We start from the raw sequence: 15,005 nt of genomic DNA on the forward strand, positions 1-15,005 counted from the left end.
GAGAAGGAAGCTTTGTGAATGACTCTTACAGAGGCTTCCAGGGCCCTTGTGCTGTGTTAGTTGTGCTCCATACAGAGAAATTGAGAGAGTCACTGGAAGCTTTGGGAGCTGTGTGTCACCCATGTCACCTGTGTCTCCTGGAATGAATCCAGCAGGGGTGGGAACTCCTTAAGAAATTAAATCAGAGTCCCTAGAACAGCACCCTTAGCCAAAGGAAGCAACACAATGCCTCTATTTTTCCAGCTATTATGCTCTGAGGAACCCGGTACTTTTCTCTTTATGGCCCCTGAACCCATAATATAATGAATTTTTACTATATTAATTTCTTCTCTGTTGACATCCATCCTCCTGAATCTGTCCCATTTCCTTAGTTTTCCATTTTATTCCATTCGGAAGCCACAGACTTTTCTGACTTTCCATGCCCACCCTCCAGAAAAAATAATGCAGTAACTAAAGACTGAAGGGAAAGAAGCAAACCCCACACACCCTGCACGTTTTTGTTTTCCAATTTTATGCCAGAACTGGTTTAGCACACAAGGAATTAAATAAAAAATGAGCTTAATTCAGACAAAAATTTTGATTTTGAAAGGTTATTTGAAAGCAAAGCCATTTAAATTGCTCAAAGTAATGTCTTTGTATACATTTCCATTTGGGTTTTCAACACGACAATTCCCCCCCCCCCCCATGCTTTGGGTGATTAAAGGACAAAATGCTCTGTTATTTGCACACATAAAGCACCAGCATGGTTTAACTTCACTCTCCCTTGGCCCAAGGAGTTGTGTATCAAAATAAGCAATGCTTTCCTAGAATCCTGGTCTGCCTGATTGGGGATTTTGCTCCATAAAAGCAATAATTTCCTCCACCAGCATTTTCTAAAGACAGCTGAAATGAGGATTTTATTTTTTAAAAGAAACAATTATTTGAGATATGTCAAGGAGAGAATCTTAACCCTCATGGTCACACCAAGAAAAGTGTGTTTGTAAATTGAACCCCTTTGGTTGTGCCTCTGTTGCTGATGAAAGGCAATGAAAATAAGTATGGAGGACTGGGCATAAGGATATTTTTTCTCCAACATTCTGACTGTTGCACCAGGAAAACTGTGGTTAGAAGTAACTTTAGGTACCCTGTGGAAGTGTTTATAAAATATTAAGGACTTGTTAGGCAGAATTTTGGAGAGGTTTGTAGTAGGAACAGGAAACATGATGAAGTCCTTATAAAATTAACATCTTGCTAGACAGCCTCCTTGAGAATAAACAGTGGGCTGATTGCTGGAGTTAAAGAAACTTTATAATAAAAGCATAAGAGTTCCCTGGGCAGGAGTTTTGGTCAGTCTTAAGATATTTAATGACAAACATTGTGCCCCTTGTCCATGGGCATGACACTGAGGCATTAAGTTACTTGGAACACCTGAAATAAATTTATTGGGTTATTTTGACCTGCTTTGGTGGAATCTATGCAGAATAACTGTGAGAGTTGAGCCTCATTTGCATTATGGCTGGCTGGAGGCAGATGTGGTGCATTTGGGCAGCTGAACTTCAGCTGAAGTATTTACAGCTTGCAGAAAAATGGCTGACATTTGGAAGGGATGTGCAGTGCTTAAAGATCTCTGATTTAATATGTTGTAAGAGATCCCTAGGTGTGGGTGCTTTCAAGTTAAGATCCTGGGAGTTTTTAAGTCAATGGATTTGTTTAGCTACTGGAGTGAGTTCTTTTTGGCTAAACATATGGGAACTTTTCAGCCTAATTGGTTTGCAGCTGTACATCACTTTCATGCTGGAGAGAGGTCTGGTCTCTCCAGGAGGCTGTTTATTCCACTTTCCCAAAAGCTCTATCTAAAAAGGAAGAAATGTCCAGTGGTTTATATGTTAGTTTGATACTAACTTCTGATTTAATTAATTCTGTGAAGGGCTGGGGGAGGCTTCTTCAAAAAGCCTCATGGAAATAAAATTTGCATCAGGCATAATTGAATAAAAAAAAAATATGCCTCTGACAGATTTTGGTCCCACTTTATTCTCAGGCTATGTTCATTAAATTAACATGCCCATTTATATAATTCTGACACTTTAAACCCCAGTGTCTGGAGTGGTTGGTTCAGGAAATGCATTGGAATGTCTGTGTTGAGTAATCCATGAAGTTTTCTAACATTCTGCATTTATGACCAAAGCTATTGAAAACAATTTTGAGATCTAGTTACATGTCTATAGAATTAATATTTGAAACCACACAGGCAATGTGGTTTGTTCTTGATACTTTCTCAATAATTTTGTAACTGCTGTTTTAGGATCTTTTTGGCCAGAGTTACATTAGAACCACTGTAATACTTATCCAGCTTTCATTATTTTCAATAATCACTTCATGATCTCTGGTGGTTCAAGATGGGAATGCTCTGAATGTGAAATATGGGGGCAAGAAAAGTAATTATTTTTCTTTGATTTTTTAAAATAGGTGCTGTATTTTGGGATTTGATTGTGAGTGATTCCTTATTTTTTGCATACAGTCTCAATTTCTTCTATAATTTTTGTTTCTTATATGATACTTTTTTCCCCAAATTTATTCATAATATTTAAAATTCATGTTCCTTATTTCCTCCACTCTTTGTTTATCCATTATCTACTACATAATCTCTTTTCCTCTACTTTTATTCTTTTTTTTGTCTACAAGTTTTTTAACTTATTGTGTGTTTTATTCTATATACCGTTGATTCAAAATTCCCACATCTCTTTTGTAAATAAGCCACAAAACAACAAAAACTACAAACCGCACATAACACAGCACAAAAAAAATACAACACACATATTTCTTTTAGAGTAAATATAAAAAATAAATTTGATTGTTGTCAGTAGCAAAGAGCAAGAGTGACAGGAAATCCTGAGGGTTCTCAAAGACATTTTCCTATTCTATACTTTTACAAATTAATATATGTACTAAAAATGCTGGGGTGTAGAAATAAACATTTGGAAACTAGAGGCACTTGCCCTGGTCAGTAGAGGTACTAAGGGAAGGGTGGTGAGAATTTACTGGCCAAAGCAGCATTTTGAAAGCAGAATGGCTGGAAATTCATGTGAAAGAAATTACCACAGGGTTCAAAATTACTAGAATATTCACTTTTAAAACAGATATGTGCTGGTGGTATCATTGTAAAGCTGTCAGACTATTTGTTTTTGTTGTCCAACCAAATTTAAGAGCCTCTAGTTTCCACAAAATGAGTGGGGAAACCAGACAAAGTAGAGGATTGAAATGAAAAAGCCTGAAGTAGAAGCCTGTAGAAAACAGCAGCACAGTTAAAGACCAAGACAAGAACAGAAGATATGCTCTCTACAGTAAAACAGATTGTTTAGGAAAATGGCTTCTTTTGTCCTTAAAACCTGTGAATCTACTACCCTGCTTGTGGAAGGAACCAAGTATTGCTTGTGCATGCTGGATTTTCCCTCTGAAGGGAGAAGTGCACAGCTCCTGTGGAAATCTGAATTAAGCCAGATCACATGGCAGAAGAAAAAAAAAGCTCTGAAAAAAGAATGAAGGTTTGAGGAACAAATTATGCTAATGGAACAACCAAAATTAAATGTAGAAGTGATATTCCCCAGGAATGGAAGGGGTATCAAAAAAGAGCTAAATCTTTTATTTAAATAATATTTAGAATTGGGGGCTTTCCTCTTCCCCGTATTAAAAAAAATAACAGCCATGTTGGCAAAAACCCCCAATTTTAATTTTAACAGTTGTGTAACCAGCACAAGTGGTAATGCATCCCTGTAGCTTACACCACCACTAAGCACTTATAGATAGGAGACTATGGCAATAGATGCAAAAATAAGCTGGGTGAAAAGAGGTTATTTTTTACAGAACATGACTTATGCAATACTAGTTCTCATTCAGAAATACATGAAGAGGTAGGGCAAGGGAATCCCCTGTTTAAGTCAAGTTGGCTGATTAGAAATCCCTTAGCATTTTACAGAGCAATCATGTGAATAAACTGTTAGGTGTGAGCAGGACTTGTAGCTAAGTATATTTAATATGGATTTTTTTTAATTTGTAGAAATGTAGTGGTTCTGATACTTTGCACCCAAATTACAACCAGGCCAGAAGAGCACTGTAACAGGTCAAAGGTGAAGATCCTGGGCTTCAGTGAAATTGCTGTCAGAAGTGTTGCTCTGGTAAACTTGCCATAATAGAATATTTACCCACTGCCCTAACCACAGAGCCACTTAGTGCTGAGTGTAATTTTTTATTCCTACTGAAAAAGAGGTGTGGGTTGGAAAAAATAAGGTTTGCAGGTTCCATTAATGTATCTTTTATGACACTTATCAGGGAAAACTGCTTTTGGCTGGTCATTGGCGGTGCTTTCAGAAAAAGCAGCCTTTTACTCATCAGAAGTACTGATCCAAAAATGCCCTTGATCTGTATTCTGGACACCAGATTAATATTGGGAACACAGCTGCTGTGTAAAACTGTGTCTGACAAGTAGAGTTGTATTTAATATTAATTTTTACCTCTGTGACAGATAGAGATACTACATAGTACATAGCAAAAATTTTACCCTGAGGAATAATTTCAACACTATCAAGAATGTAGGCAACTGACTTTCTCAGTATCTTCCCTAGATTACTGCCAATGAAACTTACTCCTCTGTTACCGGATTTTGCCAAATCTTCTCTTCTGTCAGCAGTGAAACAAGGTTATTTCAGAGGTGGTACAGAGTTATTGTGTTCTTCTCACATTGTGAATTTGTTATATTATCACTTCCTCCAAAGATTTTCCTTATTTAAGCCCACAGAAACATTTTTGATGGTCTATTTTTACAGAGACCATAGCAACAGAGTTTTCATGGCATCTTAAATGATTTCATTTCACTAAACTTAAGAAGTATTGAACATGAACAAGCCCAGTTTGCTTTATTAGGGAATTGGATATTAGGAAGAAGCTCTTTGCCGTGAGGGTGGGCAGGCCCTGGCACAGGGTGCCCAGAGAAGCTGTGGCTGCTCCTGGATCCCTGGAAGTGCCCAAGGCCAGGCTGCATGGAGCTCTGAGTGACCATAGCAGGGAGGTGGAATTAGATGGTCTGTAAGGTTTTTTCCAACACAAACCATTCCATGATCCTATTCTATGATCTTTATTCCATTTGCAATCTATAAAAAACCTCCTAAAGCTTCTCCTGAAGGAACACAACAAAAAGAGCTTTTTTTTTGCCTGTGTGGTCAAATTCAACAATGGGCATTTTGGGAACAGCACTTTGTTCATTGGCTCCACCTCTGTGCCTCCTAGTTTATCTCATCACATTAAGCCTCTTTTAATTTAATTGCTTACATTAGATTTCCTGTTTTTTAAAAATTCATCACTGTCACTTGCAGAAGGCATCTTAGAAGTCCCCCAGAGGTTTGCTGATCTAGCAATGGTCAGACACAGAGACAGAAACATCCAGGGTGGTCCAGGGCTGCCAACCAAAGCACAAAGGAGCAACCACCTGTGAGAAATCTCACTGCAAGCATTTGATCTCACAGTGGGCATTTGAGCTGCTGCACCTGGAGATGAGGACTGACAGCAGCTCGTGCTGGAATTAACTGCAAGTGAAGCTGCAGAGCAGCTCGACAGCCAAACACCCTACAGCTGTCAGCAGTGTCCAGCCCACAGTCCCTGGGGGTCTTGCAGGGTCAGCAGGCTCTGCATAGTTGTGGGAAATGGAAAAATAGAAACTTCCACAGACACAGGAGGGTTTGATCTGCAGCCTTGGGAGAAGCTTGGATTGATGCAACATAAAATACACAGACATTAAGCAGAAAAATCATAAACCTATGTTTCTACAATTGTAAGTAAGAATATGCCTTAAGTGAGAAACTGTGTTGATAAAATGATGAAGGGTTTATAATGTAAGGGTGGGATTGTATAGAGTAAGCTAAGAGTTTAGAAGTTATAATAGAACCATGTGGGTACATGTGAGACAGCAGCTCATTGGACAAAAGTATCCACAGTGCAGTAGAAGTGAATAAAGGTGATAGGTTACAAAAGAAAAATAAATTTTGTGGCATCTGTCTATTGGATTAGAAAGTTCTTATTGCCTTGTAATTGAGAACTTGTGACTATGAGCTATAGATGACTGCTTGCTCCTCTAAAATCTTGCAGCCTCTGAAACTGTTTATCTGAGCAATAAATCATTCTTAAAACTGTGATCCCATCCCTTCATTAAAAAGCAGTGATAATAATACAGTGATCACAAGTTCCCCACATCACAGCTCTCCATGCAGGGCACAGCACACAATAATTAAGGGTTTCTGCTTCTCAGCTGGCTGCTGCAGCAGTTTTTGTAGTTCCACTCATTCACAAACAAGATGACCTAGTTCCACCCCTGCCAGGGACAGGGACACCCAGCACCAGACCAGGTTTCTCAGAACCCCTTTCAACCTGGCCTTGAGCACTTCCAGGGATGGGGCAGTCCCAGCTCCTCTGGGCAGCCTGGGTCAGGGCCTCACCACCCCCACAGGAAGAATTTCTCCCTAACACCTAATCAAAATCTCTCCTCTTTTAATCTAGTCTGTTTCCAGTTGCTTTTGGGCTTTTCCAGTTTATAGATGGATCCACTTTTCATGCAGAAATGCAATTATGATGATCAACCTTTTTGCAAAGGAACTTTATTGACAGTAAGAATTTTTCTGTCGAAGGGACAGGAGGGAGTAAAACTTTTCTAACAAATCTAGCCTGTCTGGAGGAAAGCTGGAATGGAATTTGATTTATCCTTGTATTCTCAAAAGTTTTTCAATTTCTGATGAAAATTCCCCTCGTGGATTTGTTCAGCATCAGAATGGTGCATGTTGTGCACTCAGCTTTAGACAAGATCCTGCTGCCTACTCATCCAGTTCCTTTTTTTTTTTTCGTAATGGACATAGAAACAGGCAATTCCACGATTCAGATGTTTAAGATGGGTCATCTAAATGGCTTCCATGAAGGACTTGTTTCTCTCTACTGATTGGAAAGGGAGTTCAGAGATCAAGATCAGTTGCAGGTATTTGTCCTCTGATTTCTATGCTAAGAGAGACAGAATCCCAACCCAGACTGAGTTCCATGAGAACCCCTTGCCCCCATGGCTGAATCAGCAGACAAGGCAAACTGAAGTGGATAAAATATTTTCTCCCTTATGTATGGGTTCTTTGTTTTAATTGTTTTCCCTATATCTTGTCCTGTACATATATTGTGTTCTTTTACAAGGTTTGCTTTTTTTTCATCCTCCTCTAAAAAAACATTGGAAAATATTGATTTATTTAAGAAAGTTCCTAACATTAAGCTTCATTTTGCACACCATACTGGTGCAAAAGTCTAGTCTAGAATCTTCTTTTAAGATAATTTACTATTCATTTACATAGAAATTGTTTGTGTTAAAGATGACAGTGTGGGCAGGGAGCAGAAAGGTGTCATTAAACATCTGAGATGAAGCTGGCTTGTCAAGTTTAACTTTGTTTCTTGAATACCCTGCTGAGTTTTAGATGCAACTGATGTCTTAAGGATGGGAGGAAGAGGGGATGAATCAAAGTGAATCACACCTTATGGTTTTTCTTGTGCTTGGACAGCTGTTTGTGGCATATCAAATGAAGACCAAGGCTTATACACATCAATTGCAGTGGGAAGCATCCTCAAGGATTTAAAAGTCAGTGAGGTCAAGCTGCAAAGGTTGAAGAAACTTAAGAAGGTATTGAGAACTCTCTAGTAACTCTAAAAAAGTCATGTACTGAATAAATATTAGCTCTGAAGTGTGGATGCTTCTCTTTAGTAATTATCATCTACAGCTCCAGCTTTTTAATATGGGTTTAGCTTCTTCTCATATTTTATAAAAAGCAGTGTAAGAGACACAGCAAAAGTCTCAACAAAACTCCAACCTGGTCTGTAAGAATCAAAAACTCATCAGAAAGAAAGTGTTAAATGCTCCAAAATATGTATGAAATTATAAGGGCCTTCCACATTCCTGTGGTGCACCTCAGAAAAATTTGTTCAATTTTCAAATGATTCCTGAAAAAAGTATAAGAAGCAGCTGAGATATTTTACCTATTGGATTATAAACGTAATTCACCCAGAACTGGGTATATTCCATGATATAACCAGAATTACACTGTAATTAACATTGATTATAATTAAAAAAATATATTAGACCTGCTCATTCTTATTGTTTCATTCACATTATCTGAAAAAAATCCCTTTGCCCAAGAGTTTTCTCCTGGGAAGCCTCAGAGAAAAAGGAAAACAATTCTCATATCATTTGCTTCTCCTGTGCTGTGCTCATGTGGAATGTGTTTGGAGATTGTTTACCCACAGGTGATTGTTTCATTGGATTCTGGTGTGAGTTGTTTTCACTCTTTGGCCAATCAGGGCCAAGCTGTGTTGGGACTCTCTCCAGAGTCAAGAGTTTTCATTATTATCTTTTTACCCTTCTATAAGTATCCTTTCTGTAATATAGTTTAGTATAGTATTCTTTAATATAATATAATATCATAAAATAATAAATTAGCCTTCTGAGAACATGGAGTCAGATTCATCACTCCTTCCTTCATCGGGGCACCTCATAAATACAATTTCTTATGTCATCTTTATATACCTCCTTCTGAAGTTGCTGCCATGCTGTGGGCTTGGGAAACATTGGCAATGGGGTCATTTTGTAAAACCTGTGACATAAACCCCATCGTGGTTGTAATCCACAATTCTGCTGTGCCTTGACTTTTAATGAGCTGCAAAATCAAAGACCAAACACTGCCCCACCAGCAGCCTCCCCCTTCTGTGGGGCTCTGCAGTTTAACTGTGAGTAACAAGTTCTGGGATTTTTTGACCCAGGAAGATTTCCTTGCACCTGCCTTTGGTAACTGGAATTCCTTGTGCTGACATATGTTTTATAGAACAGCACAGTGTTGTACAGTGGGGCAGCTCCATCCCCACCCTCTGATTGATTAAAAGCCATCTGCACCCCCTTGCCAAGCTCAGACACAATAAATCAAGAGCAATCCAGGAGCAGGGGCCAGCAGGGAAGGGGCATCGATCTTGCCTGGTGTCACGGGGTTGACAGGAGGATAATGGTGATCACTGTGAGATGCTGAACTCCACTGATCAGAGATCCATCCACCAGCAATGGCCACTGCCAAGATGTCCAATGCTAGAGGTGTCCTGGCAGAAAGTCTTTAAAACAATAAAAGAAACAAGCACTCGAAGTTGCTCCAATTAATTGAATATAATGAAATCTTTTTGAGGTGCTGAGGACTTGAAAGGGAAGAAGTGGATTGAAGCTGTTGATATCTAAAGATATCATTGTGAACATAGAAAATTCTAAGTGTTAAAGAGGCAAAGGCTGTAATTTTTTATTATCATTGTATTTGTATGTATCTATCCTATCTATTATATCTATTTCTTTCATATTGTCATTATTATCTACTATATTCCCCCGCCCCCCTCCAGAAGTAAGGAAGCATACACATTATGAAAACTGAGAACTTTCCCTCCATGCTGAGTAATCAGACTCAAGGGAGGACATCCAAGTGTCAGAGTTGGTCCAGAGTGTCACTGTGTTCCCAACCACCTGCCACAGTTCTGAAGCTGGAGAGTTCCTAGGGCCATACCTAAATATATTATTTATGTAAATGTATGCATGTATGTATATATATATATATATTTAGATTTACATTTGCATTTATTTTATTTATATTAGTGCATTACTTAGGAATTTATCTTGTCTGTGGTTGAGAGCTTTGTGTAAGGCAGAGTCCCTTAGAGGCTTCTGTTGAATATTCCCTTAGTCACTAAATATAGAAGAAAAGCAGAACTGTCCTGAGTTATTTGTGTATGCTGCAATTAATTTCTGACACTAATGAGAAAGAAACCAATACAAAGCACACCAGATTAGCTTTCCTGCTATGTTCCTTTTTGTATTGACTTGCAAATGATTGTAGCACAAACTTGGTAAAGAATGCTTTCAAACTAATGTGAACCTCACATATTTCATTGTAATATTTAAGCTATAATATAATATGTCATATTAGTTCAGCAGAGTACAGAGCCAATAAAGCTGGTACATAAAACAAGGGTTCCATTTCCATGCTGCTGGTAGTCAGACTTTGCTCTTCACCTGGCAGAAACAAGGTGGAACTGATCATTTCAAAGATTGAGATTAAAACACAGATTGGCCCAGGTTAGAAATCGATGCAGAAAGCATTTTAATGAGGGTTCTAATTCTCTGAGTCAAAAGAATTTTGATATTTGGTTATTGGAAACACTCATCTTGACTGCACAGATAGATCCTTCTGTCAAGGCAAGAATCTAAACGATGCAGCATGTGATTGTGAGTGAAGAAGTGATGTGTGAAGGGTGCAATGTGATGCATGTGCAGGGAAACAAACTTATCCAGCTATACTGCAGGAAAAAAAAACAAACAAACCAACCCAAAATATTACTCTGCACATAAAATCAAAGGGTTGGACTTATTTTATCATTTGAAATAGTTCTGAAGATAATTTTGTTAGACTGGGCATCAGCAAGGAAGATAATTATAGAAGTAGTCATCCTTTCCAGAGAAAAGGAACCTCCAAAATTTAGAGTTTTATCTTAGGTGACATTTTAATTTCTGGAAGCTTTAGAAGCCTTAAAAAAATAAAAATCTTGGCCTAAATGTTGTTTATCTCATGTAGTTCTAAAAGAAAAGTATGCCGAAGATCCATAGATGTTAGGATCAGGTTATTATCCCTTTCCAGTTATTTTGCCTGGAGTAGGATAAAATAAACACTAGTACTAAGCATTTTGTCAAGAGGTAATGAAAAATCTATGTGCTATCACAGAAATGGGACTTCAGAGGCCATGTAGGGGTGGAATAAATTCCACTTGAAGCAGTAAGGACAGCCTGGTGAGACAGCAGTGTTTTCATACTGTGATTAGAGAAAAAAGCAAGTGTTAAATCTCCAGGGTTTGTCTATAGCTGTACTTACTGACTCATCTTGGAACAAATCACTTAAAGACCTTTTGTTGACTTTACCAACTCCAAAATTGTTGTGCGTGATTTTAGTGACTTGTAAAACGCTTCCTGTTTTCTGAAGGAAAACGTTGAAAAAGTCTAGATGCACAAAATAAATATAAGCAAATTGAAATGCTGTCTAAAATGATACAATGCAGAGAGTCACAAAAGCTGTGCTGAAGCAACTAACAGCATTTTTATTGACATTGGAGAAGTCAATAGCTCTGATAAGAAAATGACCTGATTCAAAGGATGGAGTATGTGTTGAGACAGGACCAAGAAAATAATGAGCTCTAAAAATGCAAAATTTGATGAGAGAAGTATGGATTTAGCAAAAAAGTTTGATCTGTGGGTGAAAGAATGCAGCCATATTCTTGCAATTTGGGACATAAATAGTTCTTGCTTCACTCCTTTATAGGCCAAAAACACCACTGTGTTATTTCAATACCTCAGACAGACTTTCCAAATTGATATGCTGTCCTGAGACAGTGAAATACAGGTTAATGTCAGCATTCCAATTAGATGGCTCCACAAAACTACCAAGTTGCTTCAAAATATCTTTCAGGAAAGCTAAGCTTATCTACATTCTTTCTAAGTTGTGTGTAGAGGAAAGAAGTGGATGGCCATTAGAATGTTGGCAGTATGTGAAAAATGAAGGAAATGGATGATACTGTGCCTTAGGAATGAAACTGGGTAACAATTGCTAGAATCAGAACTGATCTGTGTAGGAACCCAAAAATAAAAGAATCACCTTCAGTGAGAAAATTACCTTCACTGAGTGCAGAAGAAAAGGTGCAGTCAAGATCCATTGAGACTCCAGAAATGACCCAGGCTCCCTCAGGCTTTTTTTCCCCTTTTAGTCCAAGTTTACATAGTCCAAGTGCTGAGTCTCTCCACCTCCACACAAACAGACTTTACAAAATCCTGCTGAGACCTCAGAGCCAAGACTTAGAAAGATTTGGACAACAATTTTGTGGTGTTAGGGAGAATTACATTTTAAGAGGCGAAATAAAGACATCACATTGGAGAATTTGCAGAGCATTTAGAGTTGTTTAGCTCTCCCCTGTCTCCAGGTGTGTTTGCTTTTCTGTTGCACAAACCTCCAGCAGAAACAGATGTCTGTGTGCAGGGCTGTATTTCTGTGTTGGCAGGAACCAGAGATGTTCAAATAACTCCTTCAAAACCTTTGGTATAGTATGGAGCATGAGAACAAATTAATTCTACTCTAAGCACTTGATCAATTAACTTGAATGATTCAAGTTAATTCTCTGAGTGAAGTGTTATAATAATAATAAAAAAAAAATAAATTGTTTAGGGATTGAATGCACCTGATTCATTGACAGAAAAATGTAAAGCACTTCCACAGTGAGATCTGACCTAAAGTAATCAGTTTTTGCATACAGAAGCTTATCACTTACCTCATGGGTCTAAAATACAGCACGGACAGATCATGGATGATGAAAAAATATAGTGCTTTTGTTTCATGATTTTTTTTTTGTTATAGCTCTTGAAATCACTGTAAAATTTATCTCAAAGAGCTCTGGAGTAAAAACATGGTACCAGAAGGAAATCTTACTGCCAGTCACTCTACAAAGGCCAAAGACTGAAGGTCTGTGATCCCCATTATTTCTGAGTTTCCCCCAAGGCCTTAATCAAAGGGTAATAATGAGAAGGTGCCTTAAATATTCACCTGAGCCTAATTTTTCTCTCCAGGCTGTTGCTGCCCCAATATCCTGGTTTAGACCTCATGGAATTATGGCATCACTAAAGTTAGAGAAGAGCTCCAAGATTGTTGACTTCAGACATTAGTCCAACAACTCCATGTTCACCACTAAACCTCACCCCCAAGCAACACATTCACACACCTATTGAACACTTCCATGAAAGGAATTTTAGGGGCAGATTCAGTAGCAATCACTTTTATCTCTCCATCTCAGAAACTTAGAATAATTTATACAAGTAGCAGGCACAGTTAGATGCTTGTTTACCAATAACTGCCTCAAGAATATCTCTTCTGTAGATTTAATTCCATAACTCTTGAAAATGGGAGAAGATGCCCAAATATTTATTTGTATCTACACATATTTGAGTGGAATATGCCTGGGTGGGATTTGTAATTAACCAAGCTGGAAATTAACACAAAATACATCAAGTTTTTGAATAGGATTAGCCCCAGGAAAAGAGAACCCAACAACTGACAGTTACATATTGCATTGTTTTTCAGCATGGTTCTGTGTTGTGGTTCAATCCCACCCAGAAACTCAACCCCACACAGCTGCTCATTCACTCCCCACACGTGGGGTGAGGGTGGGAATTGGAAGGGTAAAAATGAGAAAAACTTAAGATTTGAGATAAAAACAATTGAACAACAATAAAAGAAAAAATTAGAGAGAGAGAGAGATAAAACCCAAGAAAGACAAGTGCAACAAATAAAACCAAATATTCACCACCAAGTGACAGATGATCAGCAAGTCCTTGGTCAGCACCCACTCCCAGAAGCCTCCCCACTTGTTTATGGGCTGAGGATGCCACATTTGGAATATCCCACTGTCCAGCTGGGATCAGCTGTGTCCCCTCCCAACTCTTTGCGCACCCCCAGTCTATCCAGTGGCTGCACGCCCATTAATTCTTTTTTGATTTTCTGAGCTCTTCATTATCCCTCCACTGGTCATTCAAATCCCCTCTTAAGCTCCCCATCCCTTTTTCCATGGAGTGTCTCTCATGTGGAGATTCATGGCTACCTGGAGAGTAACAGGGAGGAATCAGAGCTCTCACTTGAATTTTGGAGAGCAGAAACTTCACCCCAGGCTGTTGAGTCATAGTTTTTTTTCTGCTGTGGTGAAATTTAGGACCTTCCAGATCTCTGGGGATTTTTCCTGATTAGGAGTGGCCCAAAATTGGAAAAAAATTATCTTATGCTTAGGTAGTAGAATTGCCATCTAAATATTTTGGGTTTCTTTTGTTGATTGTTTTGGGTTTTTTAATAATATTTAGTTGTTTATTTATTTGTTTTAATAACTGAATAAAGTAGATAATCAGTGTGCAATTAATGTGATAGAGGTGAGAGCTTAATTTCTGTAGCTGCCTCCTTGTTCAGAACATTCTATATGTAATGTATAGAACATTCTATAAGGAATGGTTGTTAACAAAATAAAACTTTTGTAACAAAACCAGGGAACTTTTTATCTCTGTGAAATAATCAGGAAACCTGGAACACTATCGATTTCACTTGTGATGCTGGAGAAAGAAAAGACATAAGGCAAATGGTATTTGAAGTAAGTGAATCAGATCAATTGTTTTCATTTTGCAGAGGCTGGTCAAGAGAGTTTTTCTCTGATCTACTCTTGCTGACCTGGGAATTTTGTGTCAGAAACACTTTTTAATTAGGTTCTAAAATAATGCAGAAGTACTGGCATTGGAGGAGAGTGTTCAGTCTGTGCAATTGGGAATGACTGCTCCTAGTGCAGGGTAAAATCCTATGAAAGACAGTTAGTCAGGTACTTAACAAGCCCAAAAGAAATCTATAGGAAAATTAATAAATAAGGGTAAAATAAAAGGATTTGGTTGTAAGGATGTTGTGCTCGTGTGTCATATTTTATATATGATACTGTGTATGTAAGCAGGTTTTCTGAAGGGTATTTGACCAAATAAGTTTTATCCTACAGACATTAATCAAAAAAGGAATAAAAGTTATGATTTTCATGTTCTGAAAATCTGACAGACCATGCATTTCCCTCCTTTGGAAATCAAGGCAATTAAATTATTTTAAATCACAGTCCCATTAATAGAGAAAACAATGTATAGGAATCAAAAATCACTGACTTTTGGGATTTGCTTTCAATTCTGATTACAGGACTTTGTTCATACACCTATTGAGGTATATTGGTGTTTCTCACATAGAAGTGTTTTATAACACTTCTCTGCCATGGATTTTGACATTCATATTTCTTTGATAAGTTCGGAAAGTGCAAAGAAATCTTTCATTTGGGGAAGATTGTGTTGACCTAAGGACAGATGACTTTGCTCATTGTTTCTTGGT

At 38.0% G+C, this 15,005-nt stretch overlaps 1 long non-coding RNA gene across 2 annotated transcripts; it reads left to right on the forward strand.

The window, feature by feature from the left end:
• Positions 1 to 5,551: 5,551 nt before the first annotated feature.
• Positions 5,552 to 13,425, forward strand: LOC135300133 (uncharacterized). 2 transcript variants are annotated; one of them, XR_010362015.1, is made up of 5 exons: positions 5,552 to 5,800; positions 6,876 to 6,991; positions 7,554 to 7,672; positions 12,471 to 12,575; positions 12,680 to 13,425. It is a non-coding gene; the product is annotated as an uncharacterized LOC135300133 (long non-coding RNA). The 2 variants fall into 2 exon arrangements; XR_010362014.1 differs by lacking the exons at positions 12,471 to 12,575; positions 12,680 to 13,425 and having other exon boundaries at positions 5,553 to 5,800; positions 7,554 to 8,017.
• Positions 13,426 to 15,005: the final 1,580 nt, after the last annotated feature.

Source organism: Passer domesticus, chromosome 4 (assembly GCF_036417665.1).
Source record: "Passer domesticus isolate bPasDom1 chromosome 4, bPasDom1.hap1, whole genome shotgun sequence".
Taxonomy (NCBI): domain Eukaryota; kingdom Metazoa; phylum Chordata; class Aves; order Passeriformes; family Passeridae; genus Passer; species Passer domesticus.